Source organism: Urocitellus parryii, chromosome 5, assembly GCF_045843805.1.
Source record: "Urocitellus parryii isolate mUroPar1 chromosome 5, mUroPar1.hap1, whole genome shotgun sequence".
NCBI classification, from domain to species: domain Eukaryota; kingdom Metazoa; phylum Chordata; class Mammalia; order Rodentia; family Sciuridae; genus Urocitellus; species Urocitellus parryii.
This window is the reverse complement of record NC_135535.1, coordinates 148,677,768-148,702,496: the sequence shown is the minus strand read 5'-3', so window position 1 is coordinate 148,702,496 and position 24,729 is coordinate 148,677,768. Positions and strand designations below refer to the sequence as shown.

General features: G+C 34.7%; 1 non-coding gene and 1 pseudogene across 1 annotated transcript; both read left to right on the top strand.

Annotated features, from left to right (window-relative positions):
• The first annotated feature begins 13,816 nt into the window (after nucleotides 1-13,816).
• Nucleotides 13,817-14,066, top strand: LOC113186308 (LYR motif-containing protein 2 pseudogene; annotated as a pseudogene).
• Nucleotides 14,067-19,677: 5,611 nt separating this feature from the next.
• Nucleotides 19,678-19,784, top strand: LOC113186337 (U6 spliceosomal RNA). The gene has a single exon (XR_003301267.1). It is a non-coding gene; the product is annotated as a U6 spliceosomal RNA (small nuclear RNA).
• The last annotated feature ends 4,945 nt before the right edge of the window (nucleotides 19,785-24,729 follow it).

Below are 24,729 nucleotides of genomic sequence, written 5' to 3'. Positions count from 1 at the left end.
AAAAGAAATATCATGAGGATATCGAAATTTTAAGAGAAAAGAAGGATGGCATTCAAAGGACAATCAAATTGAACAAGTAAACACAGCATTCTAGGAAAAACAGATTACTATTCTGAAAACTGAGGTTATAATGCAGAATTTTAACTGGAAAATAAAAAACAAAACACAGCAAGACGGGAAACAGAAGTCAAATCGTACCCTGCCAGATGGGCTGCTGTTCCATACCATCATGATGAAAGTCAGACATAAAAAAATAAACAAAACAACAACAGCAACAACAAAAACTAGAACTTGGTTTCCGGAGAGCAAGAGATGAGTGTGTTATTTCAAGGACAAGGAGAATTTTGATGTCCAACCTATAAGTGAGTAGTGTGATTATTTCTCTACACATTTCTAAGTATGAAATAAAAATCAGTAGCCTAGAAAATGAACTCTTAGCTCTGTCATACTAGAAATGATCTTAGAGAAATGACTTTGGTTTTAGAACAGGTACAAAGAGATAAAACACACACAGTGCTAAATGAAGGAAATGGAATACAGGTATCAAAATGAACAATGTCAAGGGAATAAATACAATGGAAAGCAGGAAAGCAGGAATCTAGAGAGGAGAGATTATATCAACTACAGAATGAAAATACATTGCTACAACAGCAATTCCATGACCTTCACAACAAAGTTGGCAATAAAGAAGATGCAGTCATTAGTATCCAAGACCAATTTTATGATAGTTTAAAAATACTTCAAGCTGAGACTGAAAAATACAATCTCACACTGGTTTACAGAAATATGGAGCTAATCAATGAACATAACCATTTAAAAGAAAGACTATCAATATGAAAAGGAGGAAGCAGAAAGAGAAGTAAGCATCAATCAAGATAAATACAAAAATTGTCTTTGAAGGAAAATTCTACGTGATATTTGATTATGGCTGAATATTGAATCCAGTTGTATGTAAAAATCTGTATATTATAAATGTGTTTGCTCTTTCAGCTCAGAAACATAACCTTGTTTCTGGACAATTCAGGTTAGACCTCATTTTGAATATAAAGAGATGAGCCGTGTTCAAAGTGCTGTGTCTACCACTTCTGCTGCTCTGATGATTACCCTTTGTGTACAAATTTTGAAATAGTACACACTACCTCATAAGTATGTACCATTATTGCCAATTAAAAACAAAAGGAAATACTTAGATTTATATAAAATTGATTTTAAAATTTCAGAAAAGGAAAAAATTAAAAACTTTGGAACTTACAGGTGTTTTATATTGAAAAACTAGAGAATTGTGTTTCCTCTGAAGTTTTAAGAGAATAACTTATAGATTTTTAGTAGATCCATGCTGTCACTAATAAAGTAGTCTTAATAGTACTGAAACAATATCTGTTTTTGGCACTGGTAATGGAATCCAAGGAATTGCACATGTTAAGTGCATTCTCTACCACTGAGCTACAGCCCAGCCCTGAGTAATAATTTTAATGTTTTTGTGTTGCCATATTTTCAGACCATGATGAAACTGGTAAATGGAATGCTCATACCTAGTTTCAATTAAGTGGTTTACTTTGACAATTAATTCCAGATTTCCCAGCTGAACTGAAATGTAAATGCTATATTTCCTTCATTAGCATTTATAATTTTCTAGTTGGTAATTTTATTTTTTAATTATGTCAACTTGAACTAAATCTGAAAATAATCATCCTATTTTTTTGTCCTCATGACGTTGAAACTATTTAAAATCATCTACTTGTTATTAAATCATAATTTGGGACAAATTTGATGAATTGCAACAAAACTATAATTGATTTAATCTTCCCACCGCATCTATAATTTATTGCATATGTTCATGATAACTTGCTCATACTTTTCATTTCAAATCTTAATTGCTATCATATAAAGGATATAACCTCTTCCAGTACAAAGATAATTGTAGCTATTGTGGTTCATTAATATGGCATTGAATCCCCATTTTCAGACTAATGTGGGTGCAGGATTCATGTACATCAGGAATGGGTGAGGAGGGGTGAGGACAGGGAGGGAGGTAAAGGCCAGGTTGCCGAGGGCCTCACTTTTATTAGGGCCATCTTATAGAGGGGAATCTATTAGAATAATTTGAGCAGAGGTTTACATATATGTGAGGAACTCTGGTAGTAATTTGAGATTCTAATAAAAGAGAAGGATAAAATTCACATCTGTGTAGAATTTACCACCAGTGGTCAGACCTTCATTCCCATTTCTGATTGAGAATTCAGAGGGTTGTAAAGCATTGCAGCTTTACCAAGGGAGGTTGATAGAGGACTGACTCTATTGTCTATGAAATATAGTAGTGATTGATTAGGAAGACAATACCTTCTCTTTCCTTATGGAATTCAGAAATAAGCAGGCATGTATACATATGAGAAAAAAGGATGAATTGATGTATGTGGTGATATTTTTCGGAGTAAACATCAGTGTTAAATACTATCAACATACTTTAATAATGAGGTGATTTACAAAGTCATTAACGGAAATATCCATTAGGTCACTGTGAGACCAGATGAAAAAGACCTGGCTGATGCCCTGAAAAAACAATTTATGTCAGAGTTTTTACTAGAAGATCCATCAGGTAATCACATTAATTTAGAAAATAAGACACAGGATTTAAAGAAGAAACTAGAAATCACAAGTCGAGTATATATAAAATGGAACATGTTAACATTTGATGTACACTTGCTTAAATAATGTAAAGTGTTTTAGGTTATTTATCTTAATGAATAGCTTTCTTTCAATTTTCATTATAATTGATTTTTATTACAATTCTATGATTTTTTTTATTATTATTTTTTGGTATTAGGGGTTGAGCCCAGGGGCGCCACAGCCCCAGCCTTTTTGAAAATTTTTTTGAGACGGGATCTCACCAAGTTGCTTAGGTCCTCACTAATTTGCTGAGGCTGTCTTAGAACTTGTGATCCTCCTGCCTCACCCTCTGAGTTGCTGGGATTACAGCCAATTCTATGATCTTTACATTGCACTTAAATCTGAATTTCATTCTTGCATTTTTCCACATAAAGTTATATGGTATGCTGTTCCTTAAAATATTTACCCTTAGAAAAGCTGAGAATTGTACATCATTCTTTGAACAATTTGGGAGCTTTTTTTTTTTTCTGTTAACTAGTATTTTTTAATGTTATCGCTATTGCCATGGTGAATCAAGGCAGATTAAATCAGAGGATGCCATTTAATGGAATGTTCCAGGGAATTACCTTATTTCTTGTATATGGATTCTTTGTACCCATTCATATTTGTGAATGGATACAAAGTCTGTGTGTGATTATTAAATGGATTCAAGATAACTTGTACATAAAGGCTATTATACTTTTCTCTAAATGCACAAATGTTTTGGTTAATTTTAAAATTATTGGAAAATTTAGGCTTTTCTTTTTAGACAGATTATTTTTATTATAACTTTCAAGTATTATTTTTATTTTATTAGTTTCATTGTCACCCCATAGCAGAACTGGTTGATATGCACCATTTGTATTCCTTATGAATGCCATTATGTGTGTGAAGAAATCTCAGTGTAGTTTTGATTTGCAGTTCCCTAGTTGCTAATGATATTGAAATTTTTTTTCATGTATTTGTTGATTATTTTTATTTCTTCTTTAGAGAGGTGTCTGTTTAGTTCATTTGCCCATTTACTAATAGGGTTATTTGATTTTTTTTGTTGTAAAGTTTTTGAGCTTTTTATATATTCCAGATATTAATCTTCTGTCAGAAGTGTACCTAGCAAATATTTTCTACCATTCTGTGGGATTTTTCTACCATTCCTAATTGTTTCCTGCTGTGCAGAATCTTTTAAATTTGTTACTTTCCCAATTACTAACTCTTGGCATTATTTCATGAGCTTTAGGGTCCTATTGAGAAAGTTGTTCCCTGTCCCTAAAAGCTGAAGTATTGACCCTACATTTTCTTCTAGGAGTTGCATAGTTTCTGGGCTAATTCTGAGGTCTTTGATCTATTCTGAATTGGATTTTGTTCAGAGTGGGAGATAAGGGTCTAGTTTCCTTCTTCATATGGATAACCAGTTGTCCTAGCACCATTTATTTAAAAAACTCTTTCTCTAATGAATGTTTTTGGTACCTTTGTCAAGAATCAGATGACTCTGTGTGAGTTTGTCTATTTGTCTTCTATAATATTGGTCTATGTATCTCTCTTTTTAAATTTCTTCTAATTAGTTATACATGACAGTAGAATGTATTTTGACACATCATACATAAATGGAGTATGACTTCTCATTCTTTTGGTTATATATAATATAGAATCACACTGGTCATGTAATCATATATGTACATGTGTAATAATGTTGGATTCATTCTACTATCATTCTCATCTCCATACCCCTCCCTTCCCTTTACTCCCCTCTGCCTAATCCAAACTATCTCTATTTTTCCCTAGCTCTCCCCCCCTTATTGTGAAGTAGCACCCATGTATCAGAGAAAACATTTGGACTTTGGTTTTTTGAGATTGGCTTATTTTGCTTAGCATGATATTCTCCAGCTCCATCTATTTACCTGCAAATGGCATAATTTCATTCTTCTTTAAGGCTATGTTCCATTTGTATATATGCCACATTTTCTTTATCCATTCTTCTGTTGAAGGGCATCTAGATTAGTTCCATAGTTTGGCTGTTATGAATTGAGCTGCTATAATAAACATTGATGTGACTGCATCACTGTAGTATGATGATTTTAAGTCCATTGGGTATAAACCGAGGAGTGGGATAGCTGGGTAAAATGGTGGTTCCATTCCAAGTTTTCGGAGGAATCTCCATACTGCTTTCCACTATGGTTGCACCAACTTGCACTTCCACCAGCAATGTATGAGTGTACCTTTTCCCCTACATCCTCTCCAACATTTATTGTTGCTTGTATTCTTGATAATTGCCATTCTGACTGGAGTGAGATGAAATCTCAGTGTAGTTTTTATTGTTATTTCTCTAATTGCTAGAGATATTGAATTTTTCTTATATATTTGTTGATTGATGTATTTCTCCTTCTGTGCAGTGTCTATTCAGTTCCTTGGCCCATTTATTGACTGGGTTATTTGATTTTTTTGGTGTTAAGTTTTTTGAGTTCTTTATATATCCTGGAGATTGATGCTCTATCCCAGGTGCGGGTGTTAAAGATTTTCCCCCATTCTGTAGGCCCTCTCTTAAAGTTATTGTTTCCTTTACTAAGAAGTTGTTTTATTAGTTTGATACCATCCCATTTGTTGATTCTTAATTTTATTTATTGTACTTAAGGAGTTTTGTTAAGGAAGTGAGTTCCTAAGCTGACATGGTGGAGATTTGGGCCTACTTTTTCTTCTATTAGGCACAAGGTCTCTGTTCTAGTGCTAAGTCTTTGATCCACTTTGAATTGAGTTTTGTGCAGGGTGAGAGAGAGGGATATAATTTCATTTTGCTACATATAGATTTCCAGTTTTTCCAGAACCATTTGTTGAAGAGGCTATCTTTTCTCCAATGTATGCTTTTGGTGCCTTTCTCTAGTATGAGATAACTATTTATGTGGGTTTGTCTCTGTCTTTTATTCTGTACCATTGGTCTACATGCCTTTTTTGGTGCCAACACCATGCCATTTTTGTTACTATGGCTTTGTAGTATAATTTAAGGTCTGGAATTGTGATGCCTTCTGCTTCACTCTTCTTGCTAAGGATTGCTTTGGCTATTCTGGGTCTTTTATTTTTCAAATAAATTTCATGATTGCTTTTTCTTGTTCTATGAAGAATGTCATTGGGATTTGAATAAGAATTGCATTAAATCTGTTTAATAGTTATACTGATATGGCCATTTTGAGAATGTTATTTCTGCCTATCTAAGAGCATAGGAGACCTTTCCACCTTCTAAGTTCTTCAATGTGTTTCTTTAGTGTTCTTTGGTTTTCATTGTAGAGATCTTGCACCTCTTTTTTTGGTTGATTCCCAAGTATTTTTTGAAGTTATTGTAAATGAGGTAGTTTTTGTAATTTCTCTTTCAGTTGTTTCATCACTGATGTATAGGACTATGTTTGATTTATAGGTGTTGATTTTATATGCTGCTACTTTGCTGAATTCATTTATTCATTCTAGAATTTTTTCTGGAGGAATTTGTTTTGATCTTCTACATGTGGAATCATGTCATTGGCAAATATTGATAGTTGGAGTTTTTCTTTTCCTATTCATATCCCTTTAGTTTCTTTTGTCTAATTGCTTTGGCTAGAGTTTCAGGAACAATGTTGAATAGAAGTGTTGAAAGACAGCATTCTTGTCTTGTTCCAGTTTTTAGAGGAAATGCTTTCAATTTTTCTCCATTTAGAAAGATGTTGGCCTTGGGTTTAGCACAGATAGCTCTCACAATGTTGAGTTATGTTCCTACTATTCCTAGTTTTTCTAATGTTTTGAATATGCAGGAGTGTCATGTTTTGTCAAAAGCTTTTTCTGAATCTATTAAGATAACCATATGATTCTTATCTTTAAGTCTATTGATGTGATGAATTACACTTATTGATTTTTGTATATTGAATTCACCTTGGATCCCTGGGATGAATCTCACTTGATTGTGGTGCACTATCTTTCTAATAAGTCATATATGACTTATTAGATTGGTTTATACAACAAGAAGCTGGATAGTACCACAATGGCTGTCTACAGGCTGGAGAGATGGAGGAATCAGAAGCTGCTCAGTACAAGAAGCTGGAACCCCAGAATGACAGAAACCAATGATGTAGTACCAGTCTGGGACAGAAGACCTGGAAACTCCCTGGAGAGTCATCAGTCAGAGTCTGCTTTGAAAGAGTGAAGCAGCTGGAGCCTGATGTCTTCAGGTAATTACAGCAGTAATCAAAGTACCTGCTCCAGAAGAATAGAGCTTGCATCTTCTGCTGCTTCCTTATTCTTCTATCTTTTTGTTCCATCTAGGTCCCCAATCTATTGGATGGTGCTGCCCACATTTAGAGTGAGTATCTCCCTCAGTTTGCTGCTCTATATGCCAGTCATTCTTAGAAACTCCCTCACTGAAACACTCAGAAATCTCTTAGACCAATCAAATTGACAATTCAGATTAACCATCACAATATATAATATAGATAACATATTTAGGAAGGTTATGTACATATAAATGAGATATTTACACAAATGTGTCACATATATGCATATGTGTGTTAGTAATATTTTAGTGTTGTCATATATAAATTATAGTTTCATACTATTCAATATTAAAGTAGTTTTATTTTCATATCCATAAAATAATGTAGTATACAACCATTTAAAAAAATGAGGTTAGGTATGAAGACTTGAATCGGGTGTCACATATCTTATATACAAACAGATATGAAAAACTGTTGTATATATGAGTATTAAGAATTGTAATGAAAAAAGTAATGTATAAATTGACATGAACATACTTTATATACAGAGATACGAAAATTGTGCTCTATATGTGTGATAAGGATTGTAATGCATTATACTGTTGTGTATTTAAAAAAAATAAAATCAACAAAAAAATAAATTTAAAAAATGAGGTTAGATCTATAGTATACAGATTATTTCACAAAAATACTGTATTTAAATCACTTAGTTTGTTGGCATATTTTAGACTAATTTTGTTCTAATACTGTAACAACTGCTGAGTTGCAGAAGGAAGCTACCTGCTATACTGGCACTCTACCTACTTACAGCAAAATTACTAGCTATTATATTTAAATTTTTGTTCCCAGTGCATGAGTGCTCCAATATTGGACTCTCATATTAATCTGAATACTGCTATGGTATTGAACAAAGGGATTCATGTTCTACAAATATGTCATATATTTGATGGTTGCTTTATTATTTGGCACAAAGATCATTATTACATTTTTTATTGTAACTTATGTTTTGCCTTTATAAAATTTCCTTTTTTTGCTTAAAAAAATTTCAGGCTTTGTGGGCCAGAAGTTCTCTGTGGTCATAGACTGAAATCTGCAATAGACAATAACTGAAGGTGTGTGGCTACATTCCAATAAAACCGTAGGATATGGCTCAGTGGTAGAGTGACAAAACAAAACAAAACAAAACAAAACAACAACAAAAATACTTCATGTACAAAAATAGGCTGTGGGCTTGATTTGGCTCATGGACACTAATTTATTAATCCAAGGTGCTGCTAATGCAGTGAATACTCAGTGTTACCCTGCGGGCATAACATCGTTCTTTTCACAGATAATATATTTTACTATGCACTACATCATTTTTTCAATAGGGACTTTTTATGCAGTTAACAAAGATTGAGTTCATTGGTCTGGGGTTGTTGTTTAGTGGTAGTGCGCTTGCCTTGCATGCTTCAGTCACTGGGTTTGATCCTCAGCACCACATAAAAATAAATCAATAAAATAAAGGTATTGTTCCATCTACACCTAAAAAAGAAAAGTAAAAAAAAAAACAACTTTTAAAAAATTGAGTTCATAAAATAGATTATTTTCTGAAAATTTCCCCCATTAGTTATTTAATTTATTTCAATATTTTAGAGAAATACTGCCCTCAAAACTATTATTTTTCTGTGATCTTTGTTGAATATGCAAAAATTAACAATGAGCTTATATGTCAGGAATAAATATTTTTAAAAAACTCTTTAAGTTTAGATGAAAATTTTATGAATTTATTTCTTAACACCTTGGTCTAAGATTTTTGGTGCCACATGTATGCAATTTAAAAAAATCTTCAAATTGTTACAAACTTACTATATATGATTGTTACGTGAGGACTGAAAAATAAAGTTAAAGGAGAAAATTAGATTTTTCTCAATTATGCCACTTAAATATGATGCCCTTGAAAGGTGCTCTTCTCACTGACTTAAATTCATTTGCCTTTTTCTTTTATTTTTGGTAGTGCTTAGGACCAACCCCAGGGTATGCTCTGTCCCTGAGCTAGGCCCCTCGTTCATTCTTGAACTCATTTTGTGATTTTTCTTTCCCAGTACTCCTCCAGAATTCTTATTCCTAAAGTTGCCACTGATTTTCACTAAAACTTCAAAAATGTTGCAAAAATGTAATAGAGGAATGGAAATGGAAAAAATCTAATTAAAATATTTGCTAAGAGAATCTATCAAAAAGAAAAATGCATTCTAAGGAAATAAATCTATATGTGAAAGAATTCCTTCTCAGAGAATTGAACTCTAATCAACAGTTTAAAAGAGAAAACCTGAGGAAAATCTCAATAGATGAGGGAAGGAAACATTTGGTAAGTGTATCTAAACAAAACATAGTGGAAATAGAAAGGAATCTCATAAATAGAATACCATCTTTGAAAAACCAGGAGACAATGCCATCTTTAGATGCCATAATATTAGTAATATTTTAATTAAAATCTTGAACTTGTGGTATACCAGCTATTGCTGGTACTATTCAGAAGTAAATAATCATTGTTTAAATAACTAAATAGGAAATCCATGTATTTAATTAAATAAGAAAGGAAAGGAGGTCATTGGCACATGTGCTAGAAAAAAGATGAAAAGACCTTTTTTATTAATCTTGAGATTGTTCACAAATCACCAATATTTTAAAATTGGGTTGGACTATGCATAAATTTGACAAACAACAGCTTTATTCATAACACACATTAACCATTAACTCTCTATGGCTATGGTCTAATTTGTTATAGATAAGAAGCCTTGTGGTACATCCCTGTGCATCTTGCTGGCTCCCACTCAGCACTGGCTGCAGTGCCCACAGCACCTTCATGTGGCATTTTAACCTAGTGGGAAAGCATGAATTACCAGGAACAAGTGAATGGCCAGTCAAGAAGCTGTTTTTCCAGGTAACATCATGCCAAATGAAATAAGCCAGACTCAGAAAGTCAAGGGTTGAATATTTTCTTTCATATGAGGAAGCTAGAAAGAGGGAGCAAAAAGGAATGATAAAAGGCCACCTCCAAAAACAGAAGGGAGATGGATAGAGTAGAAGTGAGGGACCAAGGGGGAGAGAGGAGGAGAGGGAAAAGGGAAAAACTGGGGAATAAAGTTGACCAAACTATGCTATGTGCATGTATAGACATGTCACAATTCATCCTAAATTTATAGATAACCATATGCATCAATTAAATAAATAAATAAATATATTACAGACTAATAGGGTATAAAATTGGTCTTCAATTGGACTAGGGGGAGGGAGCAAAGGATGGAAAGAGAAGTACTGGAGATTGAAATTTAAAAAAAAAACCTGTGCATTTATGAATGTCAAAATAAAACCCACCATTATTTATGACTTTATGCTGTAATAAAAATGAAAACATGTTCAGAACTTTTAGTAGTTTAAAAAAGCATTGAAGGTAGCTATGTATTTCAAGTAAAAAGACATATAGAACATCAATTTGCAAATGTCAAATATGTATGATCTTTCTAAATTATAAAAATAGTTTCAAACATGATTTAAATAAGAAATAAGTTGTGTGAAATGATGAAAATGTAATCAACTATGAAAAATTACAAGTAAAATTATACTGTTAATGAGGAAAAAATCCAGGCAAGGTTGTATACACCTCTACTTCTGGAAACTTGCTAGAGTGAGGAAGGAGGATTGGAAGTTTGATGCCAAACTCAGCCATTTAGTGGGACTCTGTCTCAAAATGAAAAATAAAAAAGGCCTGTGGATGTAGCTCAGTGTACAATGCAATACTCAGTACAAAAAAAAAAAAAAAAAAAAAGTGAAAGGAAGAAAAGAAACAGCCACATTCTGACCAGGTTCAGGGGTATAGGCCTGTATGCCCAGCAACTTAGGACGCTGAGGCAGGAGAATTGCAAGTTTAAGGCCAGCCTCAACCCTGTCTCAAAAAAAAAAAAAAAAAAAAAAAAATAGAACTGGGAATGCAGCTTAGTACTAAAGTGCCCCTGGGTTTAATCCCCAATACTAAATTAACAGCAAAAGTTAAAACAAGAAAGAAGGAAAGAAAGAAAGAAAGAAAGAAAGAAAGAAAGAAAGAAAGAAAGAAAGAAAGAAAGAAAGAAAGTCTTTTCTAAATTATGTCATGCCACCATGATCCACAATAAATCATGAGTTCATTAACGATTTGATTTAACAGAGGAAATAAAAGTAAAGAAAAAATAAATGTAAAGCTGGGCTGAAGAGGAGGGAAGGAAGCATGCAGAAATGTGTTTTCATTTCATCTGGAGAATATGCTCTGGTTTCTCCTCAAAGGTTTGCACCTGTTGATACGTTGGCTCCTTGCAAAATTGTGAAAATAGCCTCAATTACTGCATGTGTTAAACTCCCCTGGAGACCTGGGCTCCAGGGGAGTTTAACACATGCAGTAATTGAGGGGGGATGTGGAAGGGGAAGAAACAAGAGGGATAGGAGATTTAAAAGAGATTATTTTAAGGGAGTTTTCTTGTAGATCAGGTGTTTAGTCAGATCTTGCAACTCTGTGACCAATATAACTGACAAGAATAACCTAGAGAAGGAAAAGTTTATTTTGGATAAGAGTTTCAGAGGTACAGTCCAAGGTCAGCTGACTGCACAGCCCTGGGCACAAGATGAAGCATAATATGTGCTGGAACTGCTTGCGGAAAGAAAGCTGCTCAGGATGTGACAACCATGAAAGCAGCTTCCTCAACAGGAAAAATCTATAAACCCCAAACGCACCCCTGCCCAGTCATACCCTACCTGCCTACAGCTACCACTCAGTTAGTCCTATCAGTGGCTTAATCCACCGATTAGGTTACCACTCCCATGATATAATAATCTTACCTCTGAACTTTCTTGTATTGTCTCACACATGAGCTTTTAGGACACCGCAAATTCAAAACCATAACACCAGGCATTAAGCATCCGGAAGTTCCTGCCTACTTTGAGCCCAGTCCTGGGCCTCTGGCATCTGGGAGGTAGCAGGGGTGCTGCTCTAGCCCAGATTGAACCTTGTCCCTACCCCTCAGGGAGGGAGGGGGCTGCAGCTTGGAAAGGGCAACCCTGCATGGGAGCAGATATCACCTGGGTGGAGGGACAGCTGAACTGACAGAGCCTCTTTGTTGGCCTCTGAGGGACAGCCCTGGCACAGGAGTGAGATGTGGATGGAGTATCGCTAGCAGTGACTCTGGGCTGCCTAGGTGGCTAGAGCCCAGGAACCCAGAAAGAGCGAATGTTAGGAGTTGACCCACCGAAAGCAGACCCTAAAGTGTCCTGCTCTGTCTGACACCTAGACATATCCCTGGAACCGTGGATCCCTGGAACTAGGGATCTGGCCTATCTGGCCTTCCAGGAGCTCAGGAAGGTCGTCTCCCTGCACCACGCTCAGTAATTTTTGATCTGGTACCAGGAGGCTTAAGCTTCATCCAGCTTCACCTCTGCCACAGGGCAAGCTCTCCTTCTACTACCGGGCAATCTGCTGGGACTTCGAGGCGTCTGGCTGTAGTTCATCTTCCAGGAATGCCTCCGGAACTGTGTCCCACACCTCCATCTACTTCTGGGCAAAGGAGCCCAGTGCTGGCTGGAGCGCACGCGGCAGGCTGGGTGGACCTCGGCAGCGGTGGCACTCTAAAGTGTTGAGCAGTGTTGCTTGGCAACGACAGTTAATGCAGTTGACTGATACTTAACAGTCAGGAGGCCGGTTTTGGACGCTGCGGGGAGACTAGGTTAAGCAATCTATAAATCCCAGCACTGGGTTCCTGAGGCAGCGAGAAGTCCGGGTGAGGAAAGGGGCTTCTGACACCGATGATGAACTCTGCTGGAAAGAGTTTATTACCTTTGGCTTGGGAGGTAAGGTTGTTAGATACAAGCCTGTCACAGGATCCACAGGGCTGCAAGGGATGGAGATGTAGCCCTAGCGAGGGATCTCCTCTCTCGTGGAAAAAGTCAAGTCGATGACATAGACCAAAAGAACAGGTAATGGGTTCTGGAAGGTCAGGGACCCAAGGGCAAGACACCAACCCTGGGGGGATGCAGGTATCATAGGGAAGAAGCCTGCGCCATCCAGGTTATGACCCGAGGCACAGCACAGGAGGGAGGCCACCTCTCCTTTCACTAGGATGCTTGGCTTTTGTATCCCACAGATGCCTCAGAACCTGGAGTCTAGTATCAAGGCTCTCTTAATGAGCAGCAAAACAAAACACAACTTTAGCGGGTTTCCCAGCCACTTATAATTCCCTAGAGAGCCACTGATTCACTGTCTAAAAGCCTCAACTCATCAAATCAAGCAGAAGAGTTTATTTTTTTTTAAATTTTTTTTTTAAGAGAGAGTGAGAGAGGGGGAGAGAGAGAGAATTTTTTTTTAATATTTATTATTTTTTAGTTCTCGGCGGACACATCTTTGTTGGTATGTGGTGCTGAGGATCGAACCAGGCGAGCCTGCTACCGCTTGAGCCACATCCCCAGCCCAAGAGTTTATTTTTAATGTATACATTTAACATACAGTTCGTGATCTTCACTTCTGAAAGAGTGGAATAGAGTTCACTGGAAGTTTTCACACTTTCCAAAGCACCAAGCACATCGTGGTTTTTCGGTTTTGTCACCACATCAGGCAGATTACACTAAGCAACACCTGCCAAAAACAATTTTGCCCAGGAAGTTTTTTTTTTTTTCCTTTTTTTTTTCCAGGAAGTATTTGGCAATTTTTCCTTTTTGTTTCTACTTAATTTCTTTGACATCAGAAATATACTATATTAATCCATTATTTGACATATTTTGAGTTTTTGCCTTTTTAGCCTACCACGTGGTTAGTTTGGGTAAAATTCCACATTCATCTATCTACCTTTCTTTCTTTTTCTTTCTTAAACTGTGATTTCTATAATATTTGTAAAAGTTCTGGTAAGAGCTTTGTGTACAGGGGTGGACCACCTTGTGTGCCAGAGATGGCCACTTCCGGCTTACCTCCAAAGATGCTAAAGCTAAAGCAGTTCATGAGAAGACAACAAGTTCTTAGGCTGAGCAGAAGGATCTTGCAGAAAATTTGGCAAGTTTCAAATGTTTCTGATCACAAATACCTGAAGAACTGGGCAAAAAAGAATTCAAAAGAAATGAAAGTGCCACCAAAGAGGAACAACTCAGATCATAATTGCTCAAGGCACTCTGCAGCTAAAAGAGTTAGAAAAAACACTATAGCATTATCCTAAAGGTTCTTCACATCTTCCATGTGTTTTGTTGAGCTTAGGCTGTCACACTATGTACTGTACTTGAGCAAAATATCAAATAGAGATGGTGTGTTATAGAAAGGAAGAAAAGATCACATTGAAGTAATTGCCTCAGGACTGAAAAATATACTTGAGTTTTGAAAATGTTTCTGATGTGTCCAAAGTTTTTTGAGAAGCAAAACCCATTGTAACAAGTGGCTGGTTAGCACGTGAAAAGAAGCTCAACACAATCATCAGGAAAGTAAGTGCAAATCGCCTTGGTTTGGGATGGAGAGATCTTTTTGATGTTCTTTCCATTGCTAGGAAAGCAGTTGAATAATAAATGGTAACAAATATCATGCCAAAATAATTACAATAAAGCAGAACTTCACTTCCACTTCAATGGCTGTAATTCAAAAGAGAAATAATAAATGCTGAAGATGTGAAAAAATTGGAACCCTCATACAATGAAGGTGGAATATAAACTATCTGCAGCCATTTTGGAAAACACACCATTAGCTTCTCAAAAGGTAACATGGAGTTACCATATGATTTAGCCGTTCTCCTAGGTCTATAATCAAGAGAACTGAACACATACCTACGAGAAAGGTGTACATAAATGTTTGTAACAGCACTAGTCAGCATAGCCAAAAGGTGGAAAAAATCAAAATGCTTATCAACTGATAAATATATAAAAAATTTAGTATATCCATACAGTAATATATTTGGCAACAAAAAGAACTTATTGTTTATAACAATCCTTGGGAAGGGCAAGGATATGAGTCTCATACAGATGAAATTTTCTCACTTTCTATTAATTTGTATGTGTGTGTTTGTTATTACTGTCTTCTGCCAACTTTTAGTCTCTTCAAAAGTGAAGGGATTCTTTTCACCTGTGCTTGCAGATATTTCTACATATACGTGTTATATATATATATATATATATATATATATATATGTTTTATTGCATATAGATTTATGACATAAGAGGCAATTGTAGATTTATCATTTTGTTTTAGTTGTATCGTTATAAAAATATGAGAGCAAGTATAAAAGATTATTACTGTTGCAAAAGTATTGCTTTACTTTATAAAAGTTTTGTTTAAAAAACTAAACTCCTCAACTGTACATATCTGTTCTCACCACTCATAACCTAAATACCTACCATGTAATCGACATATTTTACTATATATCTCAGGACCCTCCATCCTCAAAATCTTCATGTTTCCTTATCCAGAGATTTAGAATTGAAAGTGATAGGACTCAATTTCAAGTGAAGTCTTTCCTTCCTCTTTTCAAACAAAGCACTTTCTGAGGTAGGAAATTATAAACTGTCGTTTTGAAAAATTAACACCATACTTATACTGATTAAACGATGGAAATAATTAAAATTTACATGCAGCCTGTATATATTGATTAAAGTGAGACATACTAATTCATTTGAAACATACATTTCCTTTGGCTTTAAGTTTCTTTAAAAAAGTGATAGTTTTGCTTTTAATTAGATCTTTATGTTGTTACTCAGCCCTCTTTACCCATAGTACTTTTAAGAACTAAAATTTCTTTAAATGTGAAGATGTGAAGTCCAAATGACTAGGACTGTAATAGAGTCTTTTTTTTTTGATATTACATTTTACTTAATAAGGTAGGGCACATGGATTGTGTGATGGTCCTTTATTTTGTGTTTGAAGAAACATTTTAAGTGCTGCCAATTACAATGTGTAATACTTCACGAATTATTAGTAGCATTCCAATGTCAGTGATATTAAAATGTTAGCAAAAAGAATATCTGACTTTGAAAAACAGAGTCCTTAAAAGAGCTATGCAAAATCAATATAATTTTATTATTTTATTAATTGAAATTCTGTCTTTGTTAATTAGCAGTAAAAGTAATAATTATAATAGCTAACATATTGAGTTCTTCTTTGTGCTAGAAACTGTTCAGATACTTTGTGTAGATTCTCTTTCAAGTATCACAGTGGTGTCTTGGGAGGTAGCTACTAATTTTAATCCTCATTTTATTGGTGAGGAAATTAAGGCACAGAAGGACTAAGGGTTAGCTGATTTGCAACAGAGCTTGAGGTAGAATTCAAACTCAGTGAGAGCTAAATCCAAAGACTATGCTCTTTCTATTCAAGTGGGAAGCTCTGGATTGGGGATGTGGCTCAATGTAGAGCCCCTACCTAGCAGGCTTCAGACTCCAGATTCCAACCCTGGCACAACAAAAACAGAACAAAACAAAACAAAAATCAAAAGCCAATAAGACCAGTTCCAGCTGTGCTTATCTGGAATCCCAGTGACTTGGGAAACTGCAGCAGAGGATTGCAAGTTCAAGGCCTTCTGGACAACTAAGTGAGACCCTTCCTCAAAATATGTGCCTGAGATCAACTCCCATCAGTAACAACAACAACAACAAAAAGTAAATCAATAGAAAATAGGCTGTTTATTCATTAACTTAATAAGTTATAACAGATAACAAATATAGTTTCTTCAAAAAAAATTATTGGATTTAAGGGAGAGGAATCACATGCTATTTGATGTTTACAATGGCATGAATAGTCATAATTTTTGAGAGGATGCTCTGTGAATTCCTAACAAATCTCCTTACTTTTATAGAACCCCTCTACATTATACCTGTGCCTATGGCCAGGGAGAAGTGGTGCCACTTCTATTAGAATACTGTAACATTTCACCCCTGTGTTAGTGACAAAAACACACCACTGATTAAGGTAGATGTATCTAAGGATTTCTACAGGAAGTGAATTCAATTGAAATGCTTAGAATAAAAATTGAATACTATCATTTATATAAACTAATTAGTGCATCATGTGGAATTTTTTTTGAATTTCTAAAATTTATAATCCATTACTTGGTACAAAACCAACAGTCTATACAACAGCAGGAAGAAAAATATGCAACTATTCTAGAAAATGTTGCTTATCTAAATTTTAAGAATTCAGGAGTGAAACTCCTTCCCCCCACTCTGTCTTTTGCAAGGACATGTCAATGGCAGCAAAACTGTTTTCAGGCAATACAAAACAAGGCATATATCTATCACCTTTATTTCCAAAACAGTTGAAATACATTTGTTTTAACATTAACGTAGGTGAACAAATCTTGAGTAGAATAGTAGCAAATGTTGAAACCTTTTTTTAAATCTCATGGATACATTTAGTATATATAAATTTATATAAATTGAGTCAATATTTAAAATTCAGGAGATGCATACAGAAATCTGAAGTTCCAAGTTTCTCTTGAAGAACCACAAGGTGTCTCCTCGGAGTCCATGTTACTTAGTAGTGCATAGGGCGCCCCCTTCATACTGGGCATGTGCTACTGGCAAGCTGCAGCATTCGCTCAGAATCAGGTACTTTGCTTCTATTGAGGAGATTATAACTCTGTTTTACAGCATATTTTGATTAAAATTTCATGGTTTTCATGATAGTTTTTATTAATTATAAGAATATGGCCTATGTAATATATTGATCTCTAAAGTAGAATTGAAATTCAGAATTTAAAAATTTATATTTTAAAACCCTTTTCTTATGTGTACTATAAAAATCATATTCTCATTAGAATTTCTATGTGTCTCATTAGGTTTTTATAAGCCTCATGGTTAGAGGTAGGTAAGTAATGCATGTTGCAAGCAATATTATATCTTTCTCTTCAGTCTTGCTCTTTCAATATGTGGTTGATTTAGTGTCTTATGATGCCAAAAATAATCCATGTAGACCAGGATAAAACTTTTGTTTCTACACAAAATTTCTGAATTATATTTTTTCTATATTTATAAATACCTTTAATTCGCAATTAAAGTGGAACCAGAGTGAAAAAGAACTTGGAAAAGTGCATTAGGGTCCCAGGATTATTATTTCAACTAAGAATGAATTTTTATTAGCTTTCTAGCATGTAAGATTAATATCTTTCATCTTATAATAGGAGGAAACACAGGGCATCTTATAATAGGAGGAAACACAGGGACCAATTAGGAAGAGGCAATCAAAATTAATTTGAACCTATCTCTTCTAACTCAGAGCCCATTCCCCAGTGACCCAAGTGGAGAGGAGTGCCTGTATTGGTGTCTGGAATTCTGACACTAAATAAAAGAGAACCAAGAGGGTTTATATAGCATGAAGAAACCTTCCATGTTATTGGAAAGCACTGAGAGATGTCTCTCTGCTACTCTAATTCTCCAAATGTGAATATCTGCTATGAAAAAGCATTATCCCCTCTCCTCAGTCTATACCCAAAGGACTTAAAAACAGCATACTACAGGGACACAGCCACATCAATGTTTAGAGCAGCACAATTCACAGTAGCTAAACTGTGGAACCAACCTAAATGCCCTTCAGTAGATGAGTGGATTAAAAGATGTGGCATATTTACACAATGGAATATTATTCAGCAATAAAAGAGAATAAAATCATGGCATTTGCAGATAAATGGATGCAGTTGGAGAAGATAATGCTAAGTGACGTTAGCCAATCTAAAAAATAACACATGGCGAATGTTTTCTCTGATATAAGCTGACTAACTCATAGTGGGGTAGGGAGTGGGAGAATGGGAGGAAGAGATGAACTCTAGATAGGGCACAGGGGTGGGAGAGGAAGGGAGGGAGCAAGGGGTTAGCAATGATGGTGGAATGTGATGAACACCATTATCCAAACTAAATGTATGAAGACATGAATTGGTGTGAACATACTTTATACACAGAGATATGAAAAATTGTATTCTATATGTATAATAAGAATTGTGATGCATTCTGCTGCCATTCCTGTATTTAAAAAATCAAAGCAATTAAAATAAATAAATAAATAAATAAATAAAATTAGGAAATTAGAAACCCACCCCCCCAAAAAAAAAATAAAGATGAGATTCAACAAAGGTTAAAAAGAAAAGAAAAGAAAACCATTGTTAAAAAGGTGTTAGCAATAGTAAAGAGATTGCTTTATACTGGACTGTAATGCACAGTTTTGTAATATTCCTCTGATAGTGACTCAAACAATCTTTCTAATGAGGCTTGGTATTTCCAGAAAATCAGATATTCTTTGGGATATAGATTGATAAACTCTGCTCTAGAGATGAAAATTTAGCTCGTCAATTCAATAAAATGCTTAAATCCTTTACTTCTATATTTTAGGGTTTGGGGCTATTGAGATTAAAGATACAGTCCCTGTCCTCAAGAAGTTCTTGGCTTAGATGGGGGAGGGGCTATCACATAATTTCAAGATACCATGATAAAGGCTGTGACAGAGGCAAAGATTCCTGGAAGCAGCAAACATTTGTAGGAAGTTTTGGAGATGACTGGAGTTGGCCACTCTAGGCATAGGAGGGTATTTCAAAGTGAAAGAACAGCTCATGTGAAAGTGCAGGGTGGTAGAAGGGAGAAGCTTTCCTTTTTTTTGCTTTATATATGTTTGTGTTCCTAGGGTCTTTTTCTAAAACTTTCAGTTCAGTTGAGAAATAAGTAATTTTGTAAATAAATTATTTTTGATTTCCAAAAACTACTTTTACTTGCTCTACAGGAAAATAGACAGCAGATGGCAGAATTTTAATTTGGAAGAAAGCAAATATACCTGCAGTCAATAAGAAAGGAAGGTGTAGTGCTCACTTTGGCAGCACATATACTAAAATTGGAACAATACAAAGAAGATTAGCATAGTTCTTGCACAAGAATGACTTGCAAATTTGTGAAGTCTTCCATATTTTTGAAAAAAAAATTAGGAAAACTGTCCAATTCACAATAACCTCAAAAAATATTTGGGAATTAATCAAATGAAGGGTGTGAAGGACTTCTATAATGAAAATTATAGAGCACTGAAGATATAAATTGAAAAAGGCCTTAGAAGATGGAAAGACCTCCCATATTCTTGGATAGGCATAATTAAAGTGGTTGAAATGGCTGTACTACCAAAAGCAATATACAGATTCAATGTAATCCCCATCAAAATACCAATGAAATTCTTCACAAACTAGAAAAAGTAGTTCTAAAATTTACTTGAAAAAACAAGAAACCAATTAGTCAAAGCAATTATGAGCAAAAAGAGTGTTGCTGGAGGCATCACAATATACCAGACCTTAAATTATATTACTGAGCTATAGCAACAAAAACAGCAAGGTATTGGTACCAAAACAGACATGAAAACCAATGGAATAGAATAGAAGACACAGAGACAAACCCACATAAATACATTTATCTGACTTTTCTGTTATTTTGTTTCTCTTGATTCTGTTGCTGCAGTGTTGCTATTAGAACTGATCCTACAATCTGATAATGATTAACTTTTACTATCGTGTTGTCTTGACTGATCCCTATACCTGAATCTTCATGGCAATACACACTTACAGTTAAATGTTACAACATGTTTATCATTTATTTATTATTTGTCTGCTCTGCCAGCAAATATTAATTAGAATCATTCAAAACTCTCCAATAATTTCAAATACTGTCACAGGTAGAGATCAGCATTTCCTTTCATCCTTGCTAATACATCTGTACCCCAAAGCCCCTTTATATCTCATGAAATACATTTTCTTTGATTATGGGAGATCCCATATCACTGTTTCCCAGGGTGGGTACCAAGTTTTGATTGGTACCTCTAGTGATTTGTTTTCCATAGTAATACTTTTCCAAGGTATTTGTGTCTCTGCTTGAAGTTTTCTGAATATATAAATACCTTATAAGGAAGATATTAAGCAGAATCCTCTGAACCTAAAGTAGATTCATTGTACCTAAAAGACCCATGATGACTCATCAGTATGCAAGTATAAAACAGAATTTTGTCTTCAAAGTCAGTTGGAAATCAACATAGAGATTAAGCATCACTCTAACAAAAATCTTTGGTTTCGTTTGATTAGTTGGACAAGAAATAGAAGAAGTCCAAGCAAGTTTTGACACTAATTTCCTGCCTTTGGTGTGATTGATCATTTTCATTCTGGGGGACAATGGATGATTTTATTGTCTAATTTAAGGAGAATATATATATATATATATATATATATATATATATATATATAAATGCTGTTTTTCTTTGAGTTATAAAGCACAAAAAGAGTACAGCCAATAACCAAAATAGGACACAATAACATTTTTCAATAACTGAGAACTTGTGAATTAATACACATTGGATTTCATTTAGAATTCCAAAAGAGTTCAGCATTAAAAACCAAATTATTCCATCATTATACTATTTTTCTTAATGTATTTCAGTATTATCACATTAAATCTTTGTAACAACCCAGTGAACTAAAGCAGTACAACCCTTATTTTTAGAAGGAGACCTTGAACCTAAGAAATAGGACTTGTGTAAGAACAAAATGCTATTGGTTACAGAGAGGACACCTGAGTTTAGGACAATTTCTTTTATATCAAGCTATTCTGGTAAATGTATTGAGCTGTGTTACCCTCGATCATAATCATTTCATTTTTTTCTTCTTTAATTACAAGCTTATGGGTGCAATGGCATGTGTCTTTTCTCCAGCTATGGGGTAGGCTGAGGCAGGAGCATTGCTTGAGCTCAGGAGTTTGATACCAGCTTAGGTGTCATAGTAAAACCCCATCTCCAAAACAAAACAAAATATAAATAATTGTCAAGTCAGGAAAATGTTTATAGGGCTGACAAATTTGAAGTACATGAGATTGAGTTCTGATATTAGCTGTGATGTCTAAATCTCTATTAATAATTGAACATATTTTGGTTAACATTTTTATATAGTGTTAAAATAATAATTTCATTATGGTTTTCATATATAGCAGTAGGAAAATAATTCTTGAACATATGAAAGCAGAACCTAAAAATTCAGAAATTAGCAATCCAGGTAAAACTTCTGAAAGTGAATTACTCTTGGTGTGCTTACTCTATATAAAGTAAAAATAAGAAAGCTTTGATCACAAAGGAGTGGTGAAAAAAATCAATGTGTAAAATTTTTCTTAATGTCTTTATTAACCTCCAATCTAGAATTATTTGAGCAATTAGTTTTAGGAAATTTATAATCTGAAATAATTTTACAGTAATTTAGTTTTTGCCCCTGAAATTATATATATCTTTATATAAATAAGAAAAATATTTTTAAATTAGTATGTTGTGTTTCCTCTATAGTGACATTATGATAATCGGACTTATAAAAAGCAGATGTTCTTTTCTGCTATAAATGTTGACTCCTATTGTTTGCATAAATTTGTGGATTTGACTGACACACCCATACATACATATATCATACTTGAATTCTATCCACCCTATCTACTTTCATTCTCCCCCCACCCCAGTTCCCTTCCCTAATAACCCCTCTTCCATTTTCAGGTCATTGATATATGAGGGCAAACATATGATACTTGGATTTCTGGTTATGCATTGTTCTACTTAACATGATAACCATCGTTTTCATCTATTTTCAAGTGTTTTCTTTTTAATTCAGGGCTTGGGAGATACCATTTTGTGCTGCCCTGGCTTTCAAGTTTTTGTTAAGAAACTGCTGTTCTTCTGATGGGTTGACTTTATAATATCTTTGCCCCTTCTCACAGCTTTCAGTATTCTTTGGCAATTTTGCGTAACATGATTTAAAGCAGTTCTTTTCTGGTCATGTCCACTTGAGGTTCTAAATGTTCTTGTGCATGGGTGTCCAAACCTATTCCCCAATCTGAGAAATTTTCTCTACTATTTTACTGAATAAATTTGCATTGCCTATAGCCTGTACCTTCACTCCATGGTCTGTATTTATAATTCATAAGTTTAGACTTTTCATCAGGTCCCACTGGTCTTGTGTGCCCTGGATCATTCTTGTTTTTATTTTTGTTTTTGTCACTGTTTGAATGTGATTTTCATTGTTATATTCTAGCACTGATATATTTTCTTCTACTTGATCTAGTCTATGGATGTGTAGCCACATATTTAATTTGAAATACTGACTCTGTATTTCCAAAATTTCTGTTTGATTCCTTTACAGAATTTCTATTTATTGAACTGCTTTTCTATATGGCATTGTTCTCCTTATTTGCCTATTTATTTTTATCTTTGTTGAATTCATTGATCATAGTTAACATTTTAAAAGTTCTTTTTTTGGCATTTCATATACTGCAATATCTTTGGAATCAGTTCCTAGATAGTTATGACCATGTGAAGAAGCCATGCTACCTTGGATTTTCATCTTGTGTAGGATGTATATCTCTTCCACATTTATGTGAGTGGCTCTTAGAAAAAAGCCTTTTCTCAATGTGTCCTGAGCTTTTGGTTGTAGTGTTGACTTTATTTACAAATGTAGTTTGTACTGTAGTTGTCCTATCTTCTATGGTGTGATTTATGAGTTTTGACACAGTTGTACTGTCAGAGCTTGAGGGTCCAATTTTCTTTGTAGATCCTGTAAGAGCAGAGTGACTTTGGTTGCAAGGGTATTGTACAAAATCTGGTACCTGGGATGCATTCTCAATGGCCTCTCTTCCAACCTTGTCAATAATGCTTTTTTTTTTTTTTCCTACAAGTGTATGGGAGAATTCTAGGCTGCGGATCAAAGTAGGCACAGTATTCATAGGAATTGTGTCAATTCTCTCTATGGGGGTTAGTGTCCAAAGATTGTATTTTAGTCTCTTCTATTCATACCTACATGGGAACATATCAACTGGGGGCTTTTATCTCCCATATTCTTTTTTAATTTTTAAATATTTTTTAAAGTGGTAGTTAGATACAATACCTGTATTTTTTATTTATTTATTTATTTATTTATTTATTTATATGTAGTGCTGAGGATTGAACCCAGTGCCTCATACATGTTAGGCGAGTGCTCTACTGCCCAGCCACAACCCCATCCCCTATCTCCCATATTCTTTAGGTTGAAATATCTTCCAAGACTTGAGTAGGATTATGTCTTGGGTGGAGTAAGGTATGATTCCTCTCACCTGTGCTGTTGATGTCACGGGTGGCAAAGCACCAATCATATGTGTTCAAGGCACAGGGATGGCTCCCTAGCTCAGAAGAAAAGAAACAATAGTAACACTCATAAAGACAAACCAGATATACAGTAGCAATCAATTAACATCAAGAAACCAACAAAATACCAATAATAATACTAAGAAAGAGGCAAAACAAACAAATTCCAATAGAAAACTTGTAGAGCTGAATAGTTGAATTCAAAGTAGCAGGATACAAGATCAACACCTGCAAATCAATATCTTTCCTATACTTTAATAGTGATTCTGCTGAGGAAGAAATCAGCAAAACCATCCCATTCACAATGACCTCAAATACCAAAACCAAAGATAAAACCAAAACAATGAAAAAAAAAAACCCTGGAAATAATCTAACAAACCAGGTGAAAGGTATCTACAATAAAAATTAGAAACACTGATAAAAGAAATTATGAAGGCCTTAGAAGATGAAAAGACCTTACATGGCCTTGGGTAGACAGAATATTATCAAAATAGCCATATTACCAAAAGCAATAAACAGATTCAATGAATTCCAATTAGAATACCAATTACGTTCCCCACAGAACTGGAAAAAACAGTCCTTAAATTCATTTGGAAGAATAAGAGATCCAGAATATCCAAAACAATACTGAGCAAGAAAAGCAACTCAGGAGGCATCATAATGCCTGATCTGAAATTATACTACAGAGCTATAGGAAGAAAAACAGCATGGTTTTGGCATAAAAAATAGCTACAA